The following is a 25,903-nucleotide window of genomic DNA, read 5'->3' as shown; positions in this document are numbered from 1 at the left end:
TGGAGTTTTGTTTTTATTTCTCAGCTGTTTTTTCTTTCTCTTTTTAAATACATGTCCTGCCGTACAAGGAGTGCAGTTGTGTGAAACACATGTTTTGTGGTGGCTTCGGGTGTATGCAACATAGCAATCTTTCCAAACAGCTGAGGACTCTGTGGTCCCTGACGATTTCCAAAAGGTACTCCTTAAATGGGCATAACCAACGAGTGATTGGCTAGTGAACTAGAGAGAGGGCTGAGTCAGAGTGACCTGTTGAAGCCAGTTGTGTGTGTGTGTGTGTGTGTGTGTAAAAGGGGGAGCAGTGGGCAAGGGGGGGAACAGAGGCTGCAAGCTTAGCAGAATGTTTGAACAAGACAAAGAGCAGCTCCAGCAACCAAATAAGGAAGTCAGTTCTCAAGTATTTCAGAATAGAAGTGTGTCAGGGTTTCAAGGCAATCTGGGAGGGTCAAATAAGCCAAGCCAGAGGGCCAGTGACTTTTGCTTTGCCTCCTTACAAAAAATCTACAAGCAATGCAGTATCCCTGGTCTTTATGCTGGAATGAGACATGTAAATTTTCTCTCACTTTGCATCGGCTTTTGTAAATGAAAGTCTGGAGAGATGTTTAGAGCCTCTTTCAGTAGCAGCTGAAACAATGAGCATCCTCCTGTGAAATACAGAAGAATACAAGTTGTACCTTAGAAGCAACATAGCCTGACTTCTGTGTATCTTTAATGGGTCTTTGAGCCAAGATGGTGTAAGTTCCTAAGAACCAACATAAACCATCCAAAATTCATTTTCCAACATGTCCTGGACATGAAGTTGTAATTATATCTACTTCAAAAAAATTCTTACATCCTCACAAATTAGTTAAATGTTCATTAGACATAGTGATTCATTCAAATGGTGGTTACTCAAAGGAAACAAAAATGCAAAGAAAGCCATCGGTATCTATTTTACTTTATTTGAAAGGTGGAATGACAATAAAGAAGAGAATCTTGCATCCACTGGTTTACTCCCCAAATAGCCACAACAGCTGGAACTGGTCCAGGCAGAAGCCAGAAACCCAGAAGTCCATCTCTGTTTCCCACATGAGTTACAGGGACCCAAACACTTGGGCCGTCTTCTACTGCTTTTCCAGCTTCCTTAGCAGGGAGCTGGATTGGAAGTGGAACTGCCAGGACTTAAACCAGTATTCTAAAATGGGACACCAGCAAAAAAACAGTGGCCCTTCAGTGCCTCCCCGCCCTTATTTTAAAGATTTATTTATTTTTATTGGAAAGCAGATCAGATTTATGGAGAGAATGAGAGAGAGATTTTTTTCATCCATAGTTTACCCCACAAATAGGTGCAACCGCCAGAACTCAGTCAATTTGAAGCCAGCAGATCAGGTTGATGGAGAGAAGGAGAGACAGAGAGAAAGATCTTTCATACACTGGTTCATTCCCCCAAATGGCTGCAGCAGCTGGAGCTGAGACAATCTGCAGCCAAAAGCCAGGAGCTTCTTCCAGGTCTCCCATGCACGTGCAGGGTCCCAAGGCTTTGGGCCGTCCTCGACTGCTTTCCTAGACCATGAGCAGAGAGCTGGAAGGGAAGTGAAATGCACTGGAGCCCAGATGGCCTCCTGGCACTTGCAAGGGGAGGTTTAGCCATTCAGCCAGTGCGCCAGGCCCTTTCAGTGCCTATTTGAATCTTCTCATACCATCTGCTACAACTGGTAAATATTTATTACTAATGAAATGGATTGCCATTGATTTTATTCTGACAGCCTTTGAAGTGTAGTTGGAATAGGACAGAGTTGCAAGGGTTATTTCAGGACATTGCTAATAAGAAACACCTTTTTTGTGTCACAAAGCCAACATTGAGAAATTATTTCTGTTAATCTAGAAATTGATTTGTACACAGCAAGGAACAAATATGGTATAATGATCCTGGGTCAAAATTAGTCAAATCTGCAATAACTCTATCTTGCCAGAAACGCTAACAGAGATAAGTATAGATTGTACTTTTGATTGGTTACCACATACACAATTGAATCACACATACATGAGTCAGAAACCACTAGAACACTGCCTATTAGGCAGAAGAGTCTGAACAGACAAGAATCTGGAAGGCAGAACAAGAGAATACTATAGCACACAGAACTAGAGCATTGCATTGCATTGCTCTTAAAATGTAGTGCATTCCCGGCCTGGCACAATGTCTCAGCAGCTAAATCCTTACCTTGTATGTTTCAACATCCCATATGAGTACCTGTTGTGTCCCGATTGTTCCATTTCTCACCCAGTTCCCTGCCTGTGGCCAGAAAAAACAGCAAAGGCTGGTCCAAAGCCTTAGCACCCTGCACCTGTGTGAAGAAACTCCTGGCTCTTGGCTTTAGACCTGCTCAGCTCAGCTTTAGTCATTGTGGCTACTAGGGAATGAACCAGCAGATGGAAAATCTTTCTGTCTGTCTCTCCTCTCTGTAATATCTGCCTTGCCAATAAAAATCTTTTTTAAAAATGTAGTATATTCTGTTTTTGAAAATATCCTATCCCATACTTTTTAAAAAAAAGATTTATTTATTTTTATTGGAAAGGTGGATATACAGAGAGGAGGAGAGACAGAGAGGAAGATCTTCCATCCAATGGTTCACTCCCTAAGTGAGCGCAATGGCTGGAGCTGAGCCAATCTGGAGCCAGGAGCCAGGAGCTCTTCCAGGTCTCCCACGCGGGTGCAGGGTCCCAAGGATCTGGGCCGTCCTCAACTGCTTTCCCAGGTCGCAAGCAGGGAGCTGGATGGGAAGCAGGGCTGCCAGGATTAGAACCAACGACCATATGGGATCCCGGTGCGTTCAAGGCGAGGACTTTGACCACTACGCTATTGCGCCAGGCCCCTCATCCCATACTTTTCAAATAAAACCTTATTTCTCTATTAAGTCATCTCGTTACTTACCAAAAAAAATGCTTAGCATCACTAACAAAGAATTGAAAATTAAAACGATACATAAAGTTAAACTTTCAAATCAGTCATTTTAAATGACCAAGTGCTATCTTAGCATGCTTCTTAAGTTGATCAACTTTTCAAATTTTTAAGTTTGAGAGAGAAAGAGAAATTATGACACATAGCACTAAAATGCCTGAAAGTTCGTTACCTTATAAAGTCACACACAGTAACTATGTGTTAGAGGTTAGATTGAGGTGAATCAGGTAAAGCCATCCTATATGGGCGGCTCCTTCACTTGCAGTCTGGCTCTTTGTTAATATACCTGGGAAAGCAGCTGGCCATGGCCCATGTGCTTGGGCCTCTGCATCCACACGGGAAACCTGGAAGAAGCCCCTGGCTGCTGGCTTGCTTGTAGCTCAGCCCTGGCCATTGCTGCCATCTGGGGAGTGAACCAGCAATGGAAGACTAACTCATATTCTCTCTGTCCCTCTCTTTTTCTGCCTATCCCTCGTTCTCAGTAACTCTGCCTTTCAAATAAATAAAATAAATCTTAAAAAAAAATATGGAGAAACTAGTAGGGCTAAGTGTCCTATGTAGAGATAGATTTTTCTTTGCTGACTTTATTATTTGTATTTGTTCATACTAAATACCTTTTATAAAAAAATCATGAGAAAGCGAATAAGCAGGAAGCAGTGTCCAGAATTAGCCCTGTGATTTGCATTTATCTTCACATCAAATATAAGTCACAAAATTCTACCTGCATTTTTAATGATAGCATAACAGACCCTAGGTTTTATTTCAACTACTGACTTGACCTGTAAATTATTTGAAAATAACAAAGCTAGGTGTAGTATCTTTTTTTAAAGATTTATTTATTTTTTATTAGAAAGGAAGATTTACAGAGAGAAAGATCTTCCATCTACTGGTTCACTCTCCAAATGGCAACAATGCCCAGAGCCAAGCCAATCTGAAGCCAGGGGCTAGGAGCTTCTTCTGGGTCTCCCACGCGGGTGCAGGGTCCCAAGGCTTTGAGCCATCCTCCACTGTTTTCCCAGGTCACAGGCAGGGATCTGGATGGGAAGTGGAGCAGCTGGGACACAAACCAGTGCCCATATCAGATCCTGGTGCTTGAAGGGGGAAGATTAGTCAATGGAGTCCTTGCACCAAGCCCTAGTTGTAGTTCCTTTGGGAGGAAAAATAATAACCAAACAAAACAGAAAAAAAACTGTAATTGTAGAGGTCTTGGGACTATTTCTCTGTGATGTCTCCAATGCTTTGCATAGTGGGAAGCACAGCACGGCACAGGTAATCACTGGTTAAACCACTCCCCATTCCTTTTCCAGTACAAAGCAGGGACAAAACAGGGACTGCATTGTGGCATCATAGATTAATTAAGTTGCCCCTTTTCAAATTGCAATTAGAAGCACAAATTAGAGTTCCAGTTGCTCTACTTCCAGTCTGTCTTCCTGCTAATGTGTGCAAGGGTACTGGATGATGGTCCAGGTGCTGGACTCCTGCCACCCATACAGGAGACTCAGACTTCTGGCTTCAGCCAGACCCAGGCCAGACTACTGCAGGTTCCAGAGGAGTGACTAGTGGATAGAACCTCCCCCATCCCCTCTGTTTCTCTCTCTCTCTCTCTTTCTCTCTCTTTCTGCCTTTCAAATACATAAATACGAAGGACGGGGGGGAGGGAGTAAGAAAGGAAGGAAAGGAAGGAAGGAAAGAAGGGAGGGAGAGAGAGAAAGGATTGAGCAGCCCTTTGCAGCAAACCTTGATGCTGAGATCTCATAATTCTACCTTCCTTTCCCATTTACCAGGGAAAATTGCTTGAGACTTAGAGCAATGAACAGATTATTTACATACCCAGGTATCAAAAAGTCAGAGAAGGGGGCCAGCAGTATGGTGCAATGGGTTAAGGTGCTGCCTGTGACAATGGCATCCTATATGGGTGCTAGTTCAAGTCCTGATTGTCTCGAATCCTGCTCCCTGTTAATGCACCTGGGAAGGCAATAGAAAACAGCCCTGGTACTTGGACCCCTGCCGCCCACATGGGAAACCACAATGGAGTTCCGGGTTCCTGGCTTTAGTCTGGTCTAGGCCTCACTGTTGTGAGCATTTAGGCACTAAGCCTGTGGATGGAAGAGCTCTCTCCCTCTCTCTCTGTAACTCTGCCTTTCAAATAAGTAAAATAAAATGTTGAAAACAGCACATAGAGTACGTTATTAAAAAAAAAAAACAGAGGAAAGGTAACAGAACCAGAGTTTTGTAGAATTTTGTACAACTTCATAGAATTTGCTATGATGATGTATAATAAGTATTGAATAACTCTGGAGTTTTAGAAGTAACCTTATCCCACTTGCTGTGGCACAGATTTGAAAACAGAGTGCAAGGACTTGAAGTAGCTCAGGCAAGATCTCCCAGGGAGTTCTTGATGGAGCCTACTCCCTGGTTGAATATAATATTTAAATCCATAATGGATGTTTTCCCCTTGGGGCTTCTGCTTTTTCCCCTTCTCTGCCTGCCCCCTTTCTGTGGTGAACTTAAGCAGTGCTTCCGTGAATCATGTTTGGACAAAGTGAGAGTTGATTAGGCTTTAGATGGTCCATATTCTTTCCACCAGGCTGCACACTAGCAGTTTACTTCCTGCCTTTACTTTTTAGAATTATCAAATCTTGGATGGAGTAGTTATCGATAGAAACTGGTAGCCTGGGGCAGCAGCACCACAGGCACTGTGCTGAATATTGTCCAGCTCCACATGGAATCCTGGCAGCGATTCGTGAGGTGTTTTAACAGAGCAGGAAACTGGGTCACAGTGAGGTTAGATAACTTGCCTGAAGTCTTTTGTTTTTGTTTTTGTTTTAAGATTTATTTATTTGAAAAGCAGAGTTATACAAAGAGAGGGAGAGGCAGAGAAAGATCCACAACCTGCTTCCTGCCAATGTGCCTAGGAAAGTCGTAAAAGTCTTTGGAACCCTGCCACTCCTTTGAGTGGTGCAAAAAGAGTCCCAGGACCTGGCTCCAGCCCGATTCCACACTGGCCTCTGGGGCATTTGGAGAGTGAACCAGCAAATAAATCAGCCTCTCTCTCCATGGTCCCTCTCCTGCTGTAACTCTGCCTTTCAGAAAAATAGAGAAATATATATTTTCTTTACAAAACTATTCAAAGAATATCTGTTTTTCTTCACTTAACAATGCAAAAGGGACTGCTGTGACTTGGATTAAGTTCCCAAGATCCTCAGTCATTTAGTGCGGAAGCATCAGTGATTAAGAGGTGTCACCCACTTCATAGTGCTGTTGCTGAGAAATTAACATGATATATATATATATATCATGTTTATACATATATTTTAAAGACAGGGGGGGTTGGTGGACACATCTGTTTCCTCCGCTGTTTCACACTCAGTGGCTACTCCCATGTGGGTGGTAGGGGCCTAAGGACTTGACCATCAGCTGTTTCCTTCTGAGGCACTGTAGCAGGAACTTGGAGCAGAAGCAAAATAGCGAAGGCTTAAACTGGCATTCTGATATGGGGTGTCTGTGTCATAAGCAGTGACTGCAAGGCAAATTTTATCTCTTTTGTTTTTTAATTCTATTTTACATGAGTCTTTAAAGCTCCTTTCTAGCCACACACGCACAAAGAAAAATTAAAGTATGGAGATAAGTATATATTTAAAGAGATGTTTTGATTTGTTTTTCACATCTGTGAGTTGTTGTTAAGGACCGCCCTTCCATCTAATACTCTAACACTCATCCGAGGAATTTCTACAAATGTCCCTTCCTAGGGCAGGGCAGCATGGTCGTGGACCTGGTGCCAGCTCCTCCAGCTGGAGCAAATGTGAGATCATGCCATCCAACCCTCCACAGAGCAAAAGAGAAGACCCTAGACTAAGGCACCTTTGCCTCAAGATCTTATTTCCAAAGAGACTCAAAACTTGATAAGATCTTTTGTTACATGTAGTAACTAAAAGGTATATGATTGTAGTGACCCAAGCTTAGCAACTGTTTTACTACATAGAATTTTGTTTTCGCTATTTTTAGTGACAAAATGCTTTTTTTCTGGTCACTTCAAGAAAATCAATTAGGAAAATGTGCCAAATTTAGTTCAGAAGTCAATTTTGGAATTGAGAAACAGAATTTTTAGTGAGAGTTCAGAAAATAAATGATATTTATAAATAAAAAAAAAAGGAAATCAGAAAATCACTCTCCCCCAAGAGACATCTACACCCCCATGTTTATTGCAGCACTATTCATAACAGGCAAGGAGTAGAAACCACCTAAGCATCCATCCACTATGAATATAAAAATGTGGGGGGTATGCGGGTATGTGTACAAACAAATAGAATGTCATTCAGTCATTAAAAAAAGGATGGAATCTTAGTCATAGCAGTAACCATCGTGGAGGGACATGGAAGATCAATGTATTGTGAAATCATGAAAGCTCAGAAAGAATTACCACATGATCTCACTCAGGTCTGGACTCTGCTGTAGTTGATCTCCTAAAGTTAAGAATATAATGGTGATTCCCAAAGGTTGGGGAAGGGGTAGGTAAGAGGAGAGACTTGGGAGTTGTGTTGCACAGCAGGGGACTATAGATGATGATAAGTACTGGGCTTTTCTGGCTGGAAGAAAAAACTAGATGTAAGTATTGTGAATGGTTTCACCATAAAGAAATGTTACATGCTTGAGGGAATAGATAGATAGGTCCACCCTGATTGGACATTTTGCAGTGGTACATGCAGAGAAACATCACATAGTACCCCCATACATAAATAGGTATGGAATTTTACATGTCAGTTAACAATAAAATTTAAAAGAGGAAAGAAAATCTTGAGGCATTTAAGGAAAAGCACAACATATTCTAGATGCCCAATGCGACTAGAGTGATAAAAAGCTCTGAAAGAGGTGATGACTGTGTAAATCAGAATGGGCAAGCCAGAGGTCTGTGAAGAGCTGAAAGCTAAATTGCCATGTTAAAGCCTTTACCGTGATATTATGTCATGCTTTACACATCAAGTCCAACTTCTGAGTGCTTCGGAGACTTTTGGTAAGCCCTTTTAAGGGTATCCTCATGAAGTAACTATTGTGCTGCACCTACACTCTAGTCATTGACTTCCAGTGGGCAGTTTTATTTTCCCAGATGTGCAGACTGTTCATAGGGAAGTTATGAGTAATTAACTCATAAAATAAATGTCCAAATGAATGAGCAACTGCAAGGCACCTGTTGTTAACAGCTGATTTTGTCTCCGCTTAGATTATAAAGAGCCTGAGAATACAAGACTGTGTTTTCTTCTTTCAAACATGTAACACCTACTGATTTAAGTTCCCAGAGAATTCAATTGTGAATAGAGAATAGGTGGTATAGTTTGTCTTTATATCTACTGAAAGCAAAATGTCAAAGGTTCAGACAAACGTTAGATGCCTGGCACCAGGGGCTGCTTTCTGGTACTCATGGGCATGAGAGAGTTTTGCGTTTGTGATCCTTTCTCCATGTAAAAGTAAATAAATAATAAATACATAAAATACTCTGGTATAAAAATGAATATAGTGCAGGATGAATTCTTTTTTATGCTCATTTAGTCATCATCATTATGTTTTTCTTTTCTTTTCCTTTCTTTTCTTTTTTCCTTCTGGTTTGAGGAAGACTGAAATTCCTTTGGGAACCCACTAGTGTTGCAGGTCCTTCCCACTGCACTGCTAGACCTGGGCTGTAAACTGCTACTGCCTAAACACTGAGAATAAGGGCAGTTCATAAAACACCCTCTGGCCTCATCTGTTTTCACTCCTTTATAACAACAAGCGTCGCTGGTCTCCTTGAATTTCATGTTTTTCATTTCTTAGCAATGCTTCTCAGGTAGCAACACATGACCTTCAAGAACCCGTGGATGCCCCCAGTCAGTAGGCTCTGTGAGAGCAGCTTGTGGAAGGCCTTTGAGTCACAGTAGAATAACCACGAAGCAGGTGGTTAAATTCAAAATGAATTCCTCTGTGATACTGAAAAGACCGAGCCTGCATTCTCAGAAGTAGTCAGTGTGAGAAGAGAGTTTTTGCCAAACCAGTTTGTTCATTGCCGGCACGCAAGGTTTTGTGAAGTGTCATACAGTGGACAAACAAAGGAACAGTGACACTGCAGTTACATCAGGATTCTGATCGTGTTGCCTATAGATAAAGATGGAATAATGCTACCACCCATAAGCTAACGAGCTAAGTGTAACAATAACTAAAACATGCAGATACTTGTTGTCAATAAATTGATCTCTAATGAGGTCTTTTGCAAAAATGTAGATAATGATTTGAAGAGGGGTTGGTTTTTAAAAAAGGCAGGACTGGATTCGAGTTTTGTTCTGGGTACTTTTTCTTGCTTTGAAAATTTTACTTTTTGAATACTGCTTTGTCAACTTTCTCCAGAAATTACATTTTTAAAAAAGATACTTTTAACTCCAAATCCTTGATTTAGTCCCTTTTCTGAACTATATTAATGAGCCACATTTAATTGAAATTAATTACATCCTATAAACTAAATGGCCACTTAAAGATATAGGCCACTAACTTCTTGAACATAGTAGATTGAAGCAAAGTTTAATTTGAAATCTGTCTTGATACAATGCCATAAATTAACCAAATCCCTTAAAGTCATTTATCTTTCAAAAGTTGCTAGAAACAAATTGATAAATAAAATATGCCAACATAAGGATAATGACCTTTCCTTTTTGAATAATGAGGATATTCTTTACATCTATGGAAATCTTGGGTAAAAATCTTGTTTCACCAAAAAGTCTAGTATTGTATCAGCAATGATATAGTGGAACTCATTCAATAGAACTATAACAAATAGTGTTGATATTATTAAGTCAGTTGTTTTTAACTGTCAAATACAAAGCCATACATCAAATAAATGCATTTCGTTAATTGTCAATATTTTCTCCCATGGGTTTTAGGGCCTGCCTTCAGGGAACTTCCTATGTTAAAATGTATCCATTACATTTTTATTTTAAGGAAAGTTTAGTTGCTACATTTGGCTTCCCCTAGTCTCTCTCTTCTCTCCCTCTTACTGGAGTCTAGATTTGTACATTTATTGTGTTAAAGATAAATACTGTAAAACCATCTTAGCAGTTTTCTTGGTTAGATATCTTTGCTAGAAAATATTTAACTTGCACACCTAAATTCCTATGTATTTCCCTAATGAAAAATATAAATGTTTCAGATAACAATCCCATTATTTTGACTTAGCAGGTTAGTTTATTCAAGGGAATCAGTTCTCAAGGTTAGGATGGAAGGATTTCGTAGAGGGAAGATGTGCCAGCTCTTTTTGTGTTGTTGTAAAAGAATAATACGAACTGGGTCATCTGTAAAGAGAATAATTTCTCACAATTTTCAAGTCCAAGATCAGTATATTGCTAAGATCACTTTTGCTTTGTCATTCCATGATGGAATGCAGGAGGAAAAGAGACAGAGACAGATAGACAGACAGTCATGAGCAAGCACATGCAAGCTCTTTAGAAACCCACTCCGTGAGTACTGACCCATTCGTTCAAAGCCTAATTCCTCTCATTGGGCCAACTTCCCAATGATGTTGTGTCGAAGATGAAATTTCCAATTCATAGTTTTGGGGGTGCATTCAAACCATCGCAAAAAGGTTTCAGGTAGGGCAGTTTTATCCAGGTGGAGAAAAATAAACCTGAGTCCCTCCCTGCAAGCCTCACACTATTGCCTATTGGTGCTCTTGGTTTCTCCATATTTACATCATCATTCTGAAAAAAAAAAAATACACCAAGATGCCGGCAAATACCCTGAGATACACTGAGTTGGTATTTCCAGGAACAGACATGGAATACTGATGACTGATTTGGGTGTTTTCATTCAAGAGTCCAAAGCATCCATGTGAGAACCCATAATCCTTGTTTTGGTGTTGCCAGAGGTGATAGTATTAAGAGAATTAAGTAAGGAGGCATTACATCATTTCATTCATAACTTCACAAATTGCCATTGAGATTAATATAAAATATGTAATCCTAACCTGATTGGGCCGTATTTGTCCATTGTTACTCACAGTAGCTTGCACTCTCCAAGGTTTTCCTTGTGTAGTCCAACATTAAACTAACTAGTCAGCTGATAGAGGTATTTCACCGTTTACTCAGGAGAGACAAATAAAAAGGCACATTCCTGCTTTTAACTGTTCCCCTTCAATAATCCATGCAGAATCAGTGGATGATTCTATTAGAGCCGGCATTTTGCATTCAATTTGGAAAAGGGGACTCAATAATGAGTCAGAATCTTTTTTGGATTAAGCAGAACCTATTTAGAAGTTGCCTTAACTAATTCAGGTCAAACAAACATTATGGTGTCCTGTAAGACATTCAAATAATAAGTTACTGATTTACTGACAGAGATTTAGTGTCCTGTGGTGGTTAATGCAGTTGCCCTGGTGTTTGGACTATGGTGAGAATGATTTATGTCATGGCTCCTCTGTCCAGACACTACTCTGTGTCCTTGTCAAATTAGTTAACCTCTCTGTGCTCACTAAACTCCTCCATGTAGGAAAAATAATAGCTGTTACAGTTTGCATGATCAGATGAAGTAATAAGTGACTTACCCAGTGCCACCCCAAAGGGAAGTTCAGATTGCTACTCTGTTCCTAACTACATCTTGCTTTATAAACAAATAAGTTCCCTGTGATTTGAAGGGGAAGAAAACCAGTCCCTTCGGGTACATATCACCTGCTGTGTTAGACTCTGCACCGGTGCATCCCAGTGCATCTTCTGAATTGCAGTGTAAGGAAAACAAACTTGGACTTCGAGGTCTCGGAGAGCACCTTGGACCAACCCCATTCTGCACAGCTCCAGCATCCGAGCTCTTGGCAGAACATGCCATCACTGAATGATTTCTTCCAGCCCCTCCTGGCTCTAGGTCCCATGGCAATGTTTGGCATGGTCTTAAGTCTGTTTGTTCTCACAAATGCAGTCTGCTATCTTGTCTACTATGGTGTCATCTTTCCGTTCCCCAACACAGACCTTCTTAAAAGAGTGAGTGGGGAAACTGGCCCTTGGAATATGTTGATGAACATGTTCATCATGTGGTTCAGCATGAAGAAATGGTTAAAAGTCTAACTGGTCCTTAGAAACCTGCCTCCCCTTCCTCCCCTAAGAGTTTGTACTCATGCTCAGAAAATGTGTGGGGCTTCCTCTCTTTAGAAGACTCCCAGTTTGAACAGTTCTTTTTGCTACAATCATTAGTAATTGTTGATATAGAAACAAATATGCTTTGTATAAAATGTTAGACATAGCTAGAGTTCAAATACAGTGAACTGAGATTTTTAAAGGGAGGCTTATTTTTTTTTTTTTTTTAAAGATTTATTCATTTTATTACAGCCAGATATATATACAGAGGAGAGACAGAGAGGAAGATCTTCCGTCCGATGATTCACTCCCCAAGTGAGCCGCAACGGGCCGATGCGCGCCGATCCGAAGCCGGGAACCAGGAACCTCTTCCGGGTCTCCCACGCGGGTGCAGTGTCCCAATGCATTGGGCCGTCCTCGACTGCTTTCCCAGGCCACAGGCAGGGAGCTGGATGGGAAGTGGAGCTGCCGGGATTAGAACCGGCGCCCATATGGGATCCCGGGGCTTTCAAGGCGAGGACTTTAGCCGCTAGGCCATGCCGCCGGGCCCAAGGGAGGCTTATTTTTAAAATGAATGTAATAAATGCTGACCTTAAGTATTCTCAGAAATATTCTCCCAAAAATAATATTAGTTGAAGCCAGTATCAGGTAAAAGGTTGATGGTTACTATTGCGAGTCTTTTTCTTGTTGATTGGATGTAGTTGGGAGTCTGTACAAAGGGTGATATGTGTCATTGAAGAAATAGGGCATCCTGGTACAGTGGGCTAAACCACCACCTGTGATGAAACTGGGGCTGACATGGTGGGCCAGCTGACTCAGCCATTCACTGTGATACTGGCATCCTGTATGATTACTGGATTCAATCCCAGCTGCTCCACTTCTGGTTTAGCTCCCTGCTAATGCATCTGGGAGAGCAGTAGAAGATGGGCCCTGCCACTCATGTGGGAGACTTGGTTAGGATTCCTGGCTTTGGCTTGGCCCTGACCCAGCTGTGGTCATTGAGACTGTTTTGGGGAGTGAATCAGCGGCTAGAGGGTCTCTATCTCTCCCCCTCTCTCCGTAACTCGGCTTTTGGAATAAATATAATATTCTAAAAGAGAAGAAGTAGGCCATTTGGCCAGGATCTCATAGCCTTGAGACATAGCAATAACCACATCAGCACATCTCAGAAAATACCATATCAGAGGAGGTGAATGGAAGTTGCCCCAATGCTGACTGGGCGTCCAAATATCTGCTACAAAAACCATTAACCAATCTGAGGAAACACAAAGCAAGGCCTCCTAGTAGAAAATACATCACTCTGGAGGCCACAGGAAAAATTTCACATTTTAGCAATTTTACTTAAAAGATATATTAGCACTTTTTGGCTGCTACCTGTCAGTAAAAGAGATGGAAGAATAGGCTTTGGCTTTAATTTTAATTTAGAAGAACATTTGCTTTTACAACATCACTACCTGTGCTGAATCCATTTTGAGACCTCTGCTCCGAGTGCCTCCCTGCCCCAGGATTTCCTGTCTATTTCTCTGTGTCTCACTGATTTGGCTTCACTGCCAAGATGTTCTTCGGTACGTTTCTGCTTGTTTTTAGTTGTCTGTTGTAATTTCTAACCACCTGTGTTTCACTGTCACCCTTCAGCCATTCCCATACCCCTCCCCAAACAAGTGGGAAACTGAGCAAAACACTGTGTCTCAAATGCAGCTTAAACTTCTGGGTTCAAACATCCTGACAGTGAAGGTGCAGGTAGAGTCTTAGAGCCAACAGTGTCTCACCGTTCCAGCCAGGCTGGAGGGATCCCACCAGGGCAGTTCATGGATGAAGGAAAGTTGGATCTGTGGTTGCTTGCTCCCATCCCTGTCATTTCGCTTTGAGCCATTAAACTTTTAAGTGTTAGCTAAGGGGGGGGGGTGGTGATTCTAGGGAAGGTTGCTGCTGGGTGGAACCTGGGTGTTCAGAGGAAGGTGAAGTGTTCTTTTTCAAGCCTGGCAGGAATTCTCATCAGCACTGTTGATGCAAGTGTTAGCAATTTTGGAACTTGTCCAGGGTAATGGCTAGGATGTAGCCACACTTCATGCAAAAAAAAAAAAAAAAAAAAAAAAAAAACAACACCCAACTTGAATGTCAAAAGCATAAACATTTTCAATGTTTTGCATCAATGCCTTAGATCCTCTGGGATGGGAGTGCTTCCCCCCAGGCACCTGGAGCAGGAGCAAGCAGATGCAGACACGGCAGATGCACAGATGGAATGGGTTATCCTGCTCTTGGGGTATCCTGAGGGTGAAGGGAGTGGAGATATTTTCTCTAATCAACCCTCCCAGTCTATTCTCTACACCCAACCCTAGACAGGGAAGAAACAGCGGGGAGAGTGACAGTGCTTGTTTCTTTTAGCCTTCCTGTGCTTATGTTGAGGATGAACTCCCAAATCATAAAATCACAGAATGTAAGAGCTGAGATCTAGAGGCAAAGTGTTGTGGCACACAGCGCATTACGCTGCTGCTTGAAACACCAGCATCCCGTACCAGAATGCCATTTCAAATCCTGGCTGCTCCACTTCTGATAACGCTCCTTGCTATGAGCCTGGGAAAGTAGCAGAAGAGGGAGCAAGTGTCTGCACCCAGGTAGGCGACTAGGATGGAGTTTCTGGCTCCTGGCTGCAGCCTGGGTCAACCCCAATTATTGTGACCATCTGGGGAAAGAAGCAGCAATTGGAAGATTCTCCTGCACCCCCTCCACTGACCTGCCTTTCATGGGTTAGGGTGCCAGGTAGTGCTAGCAACAATGATTTTATAAAAGAGAATTGTGATTTAAAACTTCATCAAGTTATGTGCACCCTGGGTGGCCAGAGGTGATGGCTCCAGTGCTTGGGTCCCTGCTCTCACCCAGACTGAGTTCTTGGTTCCAGGAGTTGGTCCTGCCTCCAGCTAATGCTGGCATTTGAGGAATGTACCAAAGGATAGAAGAATCTCTCTGCTCTGCCCTCTCTGTCTCCTGCTCTCTCTGCCTTAGGATAAAAATTTGAAGTGAAAATTCATCAGATCAGCTTCATTAGTATGCAAATAAGAAAGCTTGAGTGTCCCCACAGTGGAGAACACGGACTCAGTTCTTCACTTCCGTCTCCAGGGCCACAGTGCAGCCTTTGAGAAAAGCCTCTGACCAGTCAGGTGATGTCATTGCTGCTGCCGGAATGGCCACTTGACAGAGGAATGAGCCAAGTAAAAACTCAAAGAAAGGCAGAGTTAAGCAGGGAAATATGGAGACTTACATGTTTTAAACTTTTCTCCTCAGGCCAATAGAAATGCTGGCCTATCATCCTGTCAAAATGGCAAAGACAAGGACGCCTGGAAGATAGTGTGAGGTTTAAAAAGGGTGGCTTACAGGATGCGACATCAATGATGGTATGTTTTAAATATGTGTTTAAATCCACATTCAAAGGCCTGGAGGAATGTACTCGAGGCAGGTAACAATACCTCTGGAGTGGGCTTGCAGGAAAATACTCACATGTGATTTATTACTCAACTATTCTTGAAGCATCATTTTTCAACTAAAAATCAACAAAGATATTTCTCTGTGTATGTGCAATGGAGTGAATGTGTATGAAAATGTCTGGCACAGAATCGTATACCTAAAAACCCCACGGTTAGACATCAATAATGAAGGTAGGGCTAGAATTAATTGAGCAGTTAAACAAGTGGACTACAGCTACTCCAGCTTCATCCGCATCGATTGACATGTTCTTTGGTGACTGTTTTATAGAAGCAACCTGGCAAGAACGAGCTCCATGTATGTTATATATGACCATTTATTTATGCATGCGTCCATTCCGCTGCTTTGTCCGTGGCCCCAGTGACCACGGAGCACAGATGGAGGCTGCACGCTCGGGGCAGCCATGGCAGAGTGCTAAGTCAGGTGACCTGAGGATTCGATGGAGAGCAGGGGTGTCCCTAGCTGAGTTGGTGAAAGGAAAAATTAGTGATCGGGATTTAGGCCTAAGCCCACAATCTGTAACACATCTCACCTGGGAGATTAATCCTAGAATTAAATCCATTTCCTGCTTTCAAAGCATTTCTACCTAAATTCCGGGGGAGGAGTTCATCCTCTGTGGCTGAGGGCCAAGGGTGGAGGCTGCGGCGCCCCCCTACACCTGCGCTAGCTTCTTAACTCCCCTGGACTCTGAATTTGCAGACTCCTTGGTCCACAGAACCCAGGGCATGAATGCTTGGAAATCTAGAAAGCATTTCTAGTCCTCAGCATGCGGCCCACCTGCGAATCCGCCCCTGCTCCCCGCCCCCGGGGGTGGCCTTTCCCGCCCCGCCCCCGGGCCGCCCTGCAGCAGTTTCATTGCTTCAGGGCTGCCTCCGTCCTCTGCCGCCTTCCTTTGCTTCCCCTAGGAATGCTGTGCTGGGGTGGGACTGACTGACTGATGGTGATTCTTTAGTCTATAAAGGGAAAACAGCAAAAACTGAGGCATCTCTACCGCTCAGCTCTAACAGAGTGTTGTGGCCTATAAGGAAAGTTGTACAACTCTGTTCCCGTAATGAGCTCTGGTTGCCGGGTCCAGGGAAACCCCAAGCCCAGCTTGGCCGGCCGGCACAGCGGCTGGGAGATGCTCGGGGGAAGGGGCCACTTCCCAGGGCTGCAGCCACGCCTCCCGCGGCCTGCCCGGGCGGGACTCTTATTTTGAAGGGCGCCAGGCGCTCCCTGAGTCACCGAGCGGCCGGCGGGTTATATAGCTCCGGTACCTGCCCCGGAGCCTGGGAGCAGCGGCCGGGAACCGAACCGGGAGCTGCGGGGTGCTGAGGCCGGCACACCCCAGGTAGGCGCACGCAGAGGGCTGGCACTGCGTGAATCAAAGGGAGGAGGACGGGGCGGCAGGCCAGGGGAGTAGGGGGGGATGGGGCAGCCGGTAAGTGGGGGTCCTGCTCTCCCACTTGGACCCCTGACCCCGGTTCGGCCTCCAGTGAACTCCCTGGGGCCGCCCTCCTGCCCGTTGGGAGCTGTTGCTCCCTGAAAGTTGAGCCCCACTTTGGAAGCACTTCATCCTCTCACAGCGGGGGTCCTGAATGGAGAAGATGCTGTGGGGCCGCGTTCCATCCCTGCCGTGTCTCTCTCAACTTCTCTGACCTCCTCCATCCCTTGCTCATTCTCAGCCCCCCCGCACACAGCTGGGGTCCAAGCTGATAGGGGAGGGCACAGCTCAAGGGGCTGGCAGGCATTTGGGGTGGGGGCTGGGAGGGGGAGATGACCTCATTCCCAGCGGCTGGAGTCTGGGGGAGGGGAGGGGTCCTTCTGACCCAGGCCCGGCCAGGTCCCTGTGCCCTCTGCCTGCCCAAGCCTGGCCTACCCTTCCTTGGGCTCCACTCCTGGAAGCCTGCGTGTACCCCTGGGTGCTCTTGTCCGCAAGCAGATGGTGAGTGTGCGGACTTTGCAGTGTCGCCCGCAGCATCGCCTCCCGCAGTCCAGGCCGCTGCTTTGTTACCCTGGCGCTCACAGCCCAATCACCCTGGAAGGGTCCTGTTGAGCTATCGGACCGCCCCTTCCCCCTCCTGGGAGGGGCTGTGTGCAGAGGCCTGAAGGGCTAGGGGGGCTTCCCGCCCTTTTTTTACTGCTGGACTGGGATTGAAGCTTGGGTTGGACTGGTGCTTTGCGCAGGGGGACTTTCCTTATCCTAGGTGGGTCATCCCGGCTCCCTGCTGAGTTGGTTTTCACACCAGCAGCAGGTGGGGACTGCTAAAGTGAAAAAACTTCCAAGGGAAACACGAGGATGGGTGGACCCCCGGCATCTGGGGTGGGGTGGGGGCCACAAGGTGGCTGGCAGACAGGGGGGAACTAGCTAGCCTGACCAAGAAGGAGATGTGTAGGCAGAGTTCCTGGGGAACTACCACTCCCTCCTGGCGACCCATCCTCCCATCCTCCCTGCTGAAGAACGGCGTTACCAACTTTGGAAACTGCCAGGACTGGCTTGGAGGACATTTTCTGGATTTGCAATGTGAAGACTCAGTGTCAGAACTCTGCCCATCACTGCCCCCCAGGAAAGTCAGCTGTATAATTTTTTTTCCTTTCAACACTTAACTGGCTTTGGAGGTTTGAGTGACTTCTTTTCCTCTAGAGAAGTGTGAGGCTTGTGGGCAGAGGTGGGTCAGTAGTTAGTGCACCCTTGAACAGTAAGGCCTGAGGGATAGACAGGAGCTCAGTGAGCAACAGAGGTTTTCAACTATTTCCTTGGCTGGCTGGCTGGCTGGCTGGCTGACTAGCTTTTCTCTTCTACAATTTTGTCTTGAGAAAGAGGGTTGGCTGGATTGTCCCATGGCCACACCACCTTCTTTTTAAGAAACTGGACATGTATGGCCAGTAAGGACACCTGCCAGTCTCCCAACCATCTCCTTCCCTGTGTGGGCACCTGATGTGTGGGGGTGGAGCATGGGTCGGTGTTTGGAGATAATGGAGCTTTATTTTGTTGTGATTTTTGAAGTCCCCTGAATCACAGGATGCTGATACCTGGTATTCTTTGGTTGCTCACCTGCTGTAAATGATGTAAGAACTTGAAGCCCAGGCTGTCCCAGGTGAGGAGGCTGCTGCCTTCCGTGAACAATAGATGGATATCCCACTTACACAGCCTTGATGTTGCTTCAGTGTATCCTTGAAACACTTAAGATAGAGAGAAAACTAGATTTCATCACATTGCATGGGGAACAATCTTCAAAATGTTGCTTTATTGTTGTCTTCAGCCTAGTGCTAGTGTTTTAAAAACTTTTCCCATGAGCTGTATTCTTTATACTGTTTTTGAGGGCAATTGCTTTTTTTTCCTCCTCAAAATACATACAGTAAATCTTACATACAATAAATCTTTGAATGTTATATTTGAAGTAAATTATTACTGAAACTTAAAATATTTCCTGGAAATTATTTAGGAATCTATACCGCACAAGGTGCTAAAGTCATCATTTCAAGAGGAAATTTTTAATTTGTTCACAATTGTTAATTATCCAAGCTATTGTTAACTATACCCCTCTTGTCAGATTCCGTTCACAATAATCAGAGACTGTAGCAATGGATTTCATATTGTCTTCTCTTTTGTGTGTATTTTCCCACAAGCGATTTCATATCAAAGTGTCTTTGGCTTCTTCAGCATTTATTTTACAAGGTCCTGATAAATATTGAGTCATTAGAGCTCATTGGCCTTGAAAAATCAGTTTTTACTATCTTGCCAAGTAAATGGGGAAAACAGACAATAAATAGACAATTTTTTTTAAAAAGATTTATTTACCTGTTTGTTTATTTGAAAAGCAGAGTGATAGGGAAGGAGAGAGATCTTTCATTTGCTGGTTCACTATCCAAATGGCCCCCAGTGGTGGGGGCTGGGCTGGGCCCTACAAGGAGCATGCTCAGTCCAGGTCTCCCTGTGGCTGGCAGGAGTGCAAGGACTCGGCTGTCCTCTGCTGCTTTCCTGGGACTATTAGCAAGGAGCTGGGTCAGAAGTAGCACAGCTGGGACTCCAGGGAATCCTTTAGGGCATACAGACATCACAACTAATGATCGGCTATTTGACAATGCAGCCCCACTAAATACTCTCTTAAAAAATACTGGTATGTTCAAGATCATTGGACTCTTCTTTGAACATGCTTTGCTATTTTATACACATGAACACATTTCAGAGACACAACACACACCAAAAGATGACATTGCCAGATAGATTTTAAAGAAGAAAGAAGAGGAAAGATTCACTATAGGGTTCCTACAGAGTTGAAACAGAGATTCTTCCAAGTTCTGTCTTCCAAGTCTTTGATCCTAGAGACCCCTTCATGATTGCACTAATTCTAGGGATTGTTTTTTCCCTCCAAATAGGAGAAGTCTGTATCAGACTGTGTTAGAGGACAAAGGATGAGGGATGGCAGCTGATAAAGTTTCCATCCAAGGAGACTTCATCATTTGCAAGTAGTAGCTTGTTCTTATGGGAAGGACATGGATGCGGAGGGAAGGCAGGAGAGGCCTGGGTGTCAGGGAAGCAGAAAGAGCAATTGGAAATGAGTGGCCTGTGCAGTTTGCTGCCCAACCCAAAGCACAGCTTTGTTCCGGAGCAGTAAATCTCAGCTGTCTTGTTGGTTGTGTGCTTTAGGGTTAACCATAATTGGCAACATAAGCCATTCCAGTTAGGTGAGCCTTTCTGGCTTGTGTATTTTGGCTAATGACTGTGAGCAAAGCAACTGAAAATGAGGAATGGTCAGCTAATGTCAATCCTGTGTCTTCCCACTGAATGTGTGTTAGCCCAACTGCCAAGACTTTGCCACGATGGTAAACGAGGATGGTGATTTTCATCCTGGCACACACTGTTGGATGGTTAAAGGCTTATTTGGTGGAAAAGAGTTCCTGCAGAGAGAGAAGCTGCCATTTGCAAACGAGGTTTGTCAGCCAGAAGAAATGAGCAATAGGTGTTTTCTGCTTTCCATTGGCAAAAGCTTGGCATGTTTTTCCATATAGAAGTGTTAAAAATAGATTCCTAAGAAGACTACAAAACCAAGTAAAAAAGAATTGAGAAAAGATAACTAACCCTTTAAGAATAGCTCTTATTAACCAGGCCCTTAAGCGGTCACAGTACTCTCCCAGAGTAGCCCACCACATTTCTGGTGTTCTAGAACTGGAACGAAGTAGCGCATCCAAACAGAAACGAAGAGCCCATGGGCCAATAGATGGGAGACTCATGAGCCTGATATTACAGGACATTGGCAGTGCCCTTGTCAGTGGGAAGGAGGCAGCCCTCAGCTTTCACATAGCTTGTACTCCCCGTGTGGATGTTTAAAACTCATTGCTGGGAACCGTAAGCACCCTTTCATCTTGTCTCCCTTAGGGGCAAGCTCCCAGGTCAACCTAGTCGGAGCTTGAAGATTCTGTTTTATTGATGGAACTGAGCCTCAGAACCAAGCTATGTGTATGAGCTTTTGGAGAAAATGCACTCAGTCTTTTTAACATTGAGTAGGTTTTCAGTGGAATCGTCAACACTGGAAGGAAAGCAGGTCTACAGGCCTCTTTTCCTTTGTAATGCCTGGTGACTCAATTCCCAAACCTGTACTTATTTGGAATTGGATAGACTTAAGGTAAACATGAGTGCTAATTATTACACTTCTAATTAATCATAGAATGGGCATCCTGTATTGAGCACTTACTTCATACCAGAAAATGTGCTAAAGGGGAGAGCATTGTGATGTTGCAGGCTAAGCTGCCACTGCGATGCCAGTATCGACCCTAGTACACGTTTCAGTCCTCTGCGTCTGATCCAGTTCCCTCCTAATGTACCTGGGAAGGCAGCAGAGAGTGGTGCAGGTGCTTAGGCCTCTGCAGCCATGTGGGAAACATGGATGGACTTTCAGGCTTCTGGCTTTAGCTTAGCCTGGTCCCAGCCATTGTGACCATTTGGGGAGTCAACCAGCAAATGGAAGCTAAATGGATGGACGGATGGATAGATAGATTGAGCTCTTTAACTCTGCCTTTAAATGAAAAGGCAATAAATATTTTTTAAATGTATTATTATTATTATTATTGTTAGTATTGTTTTAATTAGAAAGACAGATACACAAAGAGAAGGAAAGAGAGACTAAGAGCTTCCATCCACAGGTTCACTCCCAAAGTAGCCTCAAGGACCACAGCTGAGCCGATCTGTAAGCAGGAGCCAGGAGCATCCTCCAGGTCTCCCACACAAGCCCGGGGTTCTTCAGGCTTTGGGCCATCTACTGCTTTCCCAGAACACTGAGTGGGAAGTGGAGCAGCCAGGAGTAGAACTGGCACACATATGGGATCCTAGACATGCAAGACAACAATTTAGCCACTAGGCCATTGCACCGGGCCCAAAGTAATAAATCTTAAATATACTAACATATTCAATACTTCCTGCCCTCTAAACCTCAGCACAATCCCATGTACTATCAGTTTATCTTTCTTCTGTAGGAGTGTCAGAAGTGTGAGATTTTTTTTTTAAGGATTTATTTTATTGCAAAGTCAGATATACAGAGAGGAGGAGAGACAGAGAGGAAGATCTTCCGTCCGATGATTCACTCCCCAAGCGACTGCACTGGCTGGTGCTGAGCCTATCCAAAGCCAGGAGCTCTTCTGGGTCTCCCACGCGGGTGCAGGGTCCCAAGGCTTTGGGCCGTCCTTGACTGCCTTCCCAGGCCACAAGCAGGGAGCTGGATGGGAAGTGGAGGCACCAGGATTAGAACCAGTTTCCCTATGGGATCCTGGCACATTCAAGGGGAGGACTTTAGCCTCTAGGCGACCATGCCAGGCCCAGTAATGTGAGATCTAAAGAGAGTATTTAGATTGCTTAGAGTCACAGAGATCAGGAATGGTAGGACTGGGACCTCATAAATGTATCAAATAGTGTTGAGGTAGTCCTGGGCCCTAGTGGATGGAGCAGCAAAAATCCTTGCCCAAGTGGAACTTAATTATCAGTGGTAGGAGGCAAATCATCAGCAAAGAACTGGCACCTGTTCACTTCTAATGCAGTTACATGGCTTGGGGCTGGAGAGGAGAATGCAGAATCCCAGGTCAGGGGTAGCAGTTCAGTGAGAAAGAAAACAAGAGTGGAGTGTGGTTGTATCCAGGAATATATCTGCTACTGTTTCTCACAGTAGACCATTATCTCTGCAATGCCAAGGGCTTGAGTATGGGCTGTCCTCAGACATCACTGCAACTACGTTAGTGAGTGGGTGAGGAGAGAGACAAGCTCAAGTCATGAAAGCCTTGATCTTGTCTTTCCAAAGATGGTGAAATGTGCAGCTGCTGAAGGGACATCCTAGAGGCCAGGACTTGGTGCGCAGGAAGAGAAAGGTTGACCCTGGCAGCTGTTCTGTTGAACTAGATAGAAGATAAGGCCTTGGACAGCGGTACTAGAGACAGAAGTGCGCTGCGTGATGCTTCTTGCTAGTGAGATGGGGAGTGTGGTCCTCCCTGAAAGAGTGGAAGCAGTGGGAGTGAAGCGTGTGTGAGAGCAGTCTGGAAAATGCGAAATAGACATTTGAATTCTGAATTCAGATGATGAATTGTGCTTTCAGGGTCTGCCCAAGGTCAGTTTTCTTTTTACAGGTTGATTTGTCCATTTGAAAGGAAGAATGACAGAGAAAGAGATCTTCCACCTTCTAGTTCTTTGCCCAAATGGCCACAACAACCAGGGCTGGGCCAGGCCAAGTCAGAAGCCTAGAACTTCTTCCTGGTCTCCCATGTAAGTGGCATCCATCGTTCCCAGGCGTATTAGCCGAAAGCTTAATCTGAAGAGTGGGCCAGGTACTCTAACCAGCACTCCAACACAGGATTCCTGTGTTATAAATGGCAACTTGACCCACTGCACCACAATGTTGGCACCTGTCCAAGGCACCTGTCTTGAATTCTGACTCAAGATTCACAATATCCCACGACTCTTTTACAAGGCTTATTTGTTTATTTGAATGTCAGCTGCAGAGAGAGAATGAGAGATAGTGAGAGAGAGAGAGACATAAAGACAAGGGAAGTATAGCTCAGAATTCAGTACTCTAATTTACTTCTTAAAGGTAGGGACCGTCTTCTGACTCCCATATGTATTCGAGGGCCCAAACGTTTTGGGGCCACCCGCCATCTGTTTTTCTAGGCATATTAGCAGGGATCAGAAGTGAAGCAGCTGGTGGTACTGCAGTTGGCACCTGTGTGGGATGCTGGTTCTGCAGGCAGCAGCTTCACCTGCCACACCATGGTGCCAGTCCCTATCTTCTGATTCTTGTCACTTACTTGGAGCAAAGCTCTGCATTTGGTGTGTGGTTAGTATTTGATGAGTGATGAGCATTGCAAGCCTTCTGCATACTTGTCCAGACATTTCATTTAAATCATTTTATCCTAATCATCACGCATTGTTTTTTGAAGTGCTGTGACATGTATAGGCTCTAAAATAGTACTTGTATACCAAGTTGTTCTAGTACCAAGTTGTTCTAGTGCTAATTATTTCATTTGGCTAATTCCATCTCTGTAACAGAGTTTTAATTCATGAATGAATGCTTACTCTTGGGTCCGGCATGATGGCTCAGTGGCTAAATCCTTAACTTTCAAGTGCTGGGATCTCTTATGGGTGCTGATTCATGTCCAGCTGCTCTGCTACCCATCTAGCTCCCTGCTTATGGCGTGGGAAAGCAGTATAGGATGGACCAAAGCCTTGGGACCCTGCAACCGCATGGAAGACCCAGAGGAGGCTCTTGGCTTCAGATTGGCTCATCTCTGGCCGTTGTGGCCACTTGGGGAGTGAACCAGCAGGTGGAAGATCTTTCCCTCTGTGTTTCCTTCTCTCTGTAAATCTGATCTGCCTTTCCAATAAAAGTAAATGAATCTTTTTTAAAAAGTGCTTGCTGTAAGCTCTTACGTATTACTCTCTGGTCACTGTTGCCCTCATTCTTACCAGCTTATGCCTTTGTAGAGGCTAGTGAATGGCTTCTATCTCATCACATCTTGTTGGCAAGCACACAGTGAGGGTACTTGGTAGGTGGCCCACTTAGAAGCAGAAAGCCACTGGGATGGTTAGAATGATGAATAGCATGGATTTCAACAATGTTAGTGGCAAGGGGACTAATTGAAGTAGATGGATTGCATAGAGTTAGAAGATGTGATTAGCTTTGCTGACGAAATGTGAGAGATACAGGAGTGGATGGATGTACAAGGTTGCTCGGGGCTTTGCCAGGCGTGAAAGAATGGGGCTTCCCTGTCCCTAGGGAAGGACAAGAAGTGAGCAGTTTTGAGGGAAGGTTAGTATAAATTGGCACATCCCAAATAGAGATATCTAGGAGCTAATTACATACCTAAGGCTTACTGCGAGGAGACGGCCTGGTGGGAGGCAACAATCTAGGGATTGCCACTGCTGGTGATAACCACAGCTTTGGGAGAGGGTGACTTTGGGCCCAGAGGAGAGCGCAGAGTGAAAAAAATAGGTCTCTCAGTATTTGAAAGCTGAGTAAAGATTTGGTCTAAGTTATGCTTTAGTTTGCAAAATCTATCCAGTGTCAACAAAGAAGTAAAACTTTTTCCAGAAAAACCACAAAGGGACACAAAACTGAAGTTGGAGAAAATGATGGCTTTTCATGGCCAAGTCGCATTTTGTTCTTGTCTGCACAATTATAAATGGATGCATTGGTGTGGAAGGGGACTTGTGGATATTTTAAAAACTACTTTTGTCTCCTACTCGGAAATCCAGTAAAATCACATGTGCACTATACCGCTCCCATCATGGCATTTTGTTATGTAACACCATGTTTCCAGATGTACTATCCATGCCAGCAACTGTCATTTGTTCAGACAAGTGACTGCCTGATACACAGAGGCAGAAAAGAGGGAGGGGCTCTCACCTCTCCAAGAAGAGGGCTTGGCTTGTCAGTCAGAGTGGTACATCAGAACTTGCAGATCTCTTTGAAAAGCAAGAAAAAAATACCAAGGCCTAAGGTGGCATTGGTCCAAGTCCTTGCATTCCTTGGCCTGTCTTTATACACAACCAGCAGGAGATGTCAGATTACAAGTCCAGAAAATTATCCTGTTTAATATCAGTTTGTCTCCTACTCTTTCACAGTGTGGTAGATGCTCAAGGAAACCACCAACTCTACGAAGCTGCCAGACCTTTCCTTGGGTCAACTTTTTTGCTTAGTGCAAATGAATGACATAGTATAACTAGTCACTTGAACATGTTATTTAGAATGATTTCATTTTTGCAGAATTTGAGAAGTCCAAATTCACACCCATGTCAAGTCTACAAGGAGGAGATGTGTGAGTGACTACCAAGTTCTCATTCATTTGAAACCTACCTGGACATTGGCTAACTGCATGGGTCTGACATTTTTACCTCCGCTCTTCAGGTTTACAAAAATGGTTTTTTGTTCTGTTTAAAAAACCTTAGAGA

At 44.2% G+C, this 25,903-nt stretch overlaps 1 protein-coding gene across 6 annotated transcripts in view; it reads left to right on the top strand.

The window, feature by feature from the left end:
- PALLD (palladin, cytoskeletal associated protein) overlaps positions 1-25,903 on the top strand; it is a 396,405-nt gene that overhangs the window by 297,034 nt on the left and 73,468 nt on the right. The window contains exon 1 of one of the 6 annotated variants that reach the window (XM_058670017.1): positions 16,733-16,825. The exons of the other annotated variants lie outside the window; for them this stretch is intronic. The gene's annotated coding sequence lies outside the window, so the exon portion shown is untranslated. Of the gene's footprint in view, positions 1-16,732; positions 16,826-25,903 lie in introns of those variants that run through there. 6 annotated transcript variants of the gene reach the window in all.

The sequence above is a fragment of the Ochotona princeps genome, chromosome 11 (genome assembly GCF_030435755.1).
Source record: "Ochotona princeps isolate mOchPri1 chromosome 11, mOchPri1.hap1, whole genome shotgun sequence".
In the NCBI taxonomy this organism is placed as follows: domain Eukaryota; kingdom Metazoa; phylum Chordata; class Mammalia; order Lagomorpha; family Ochotonidae; genus Ochotona; species Ochotona princeps.
This window is presented reverse-complemented; position numbering and strand designations above follow the sequence as displayed.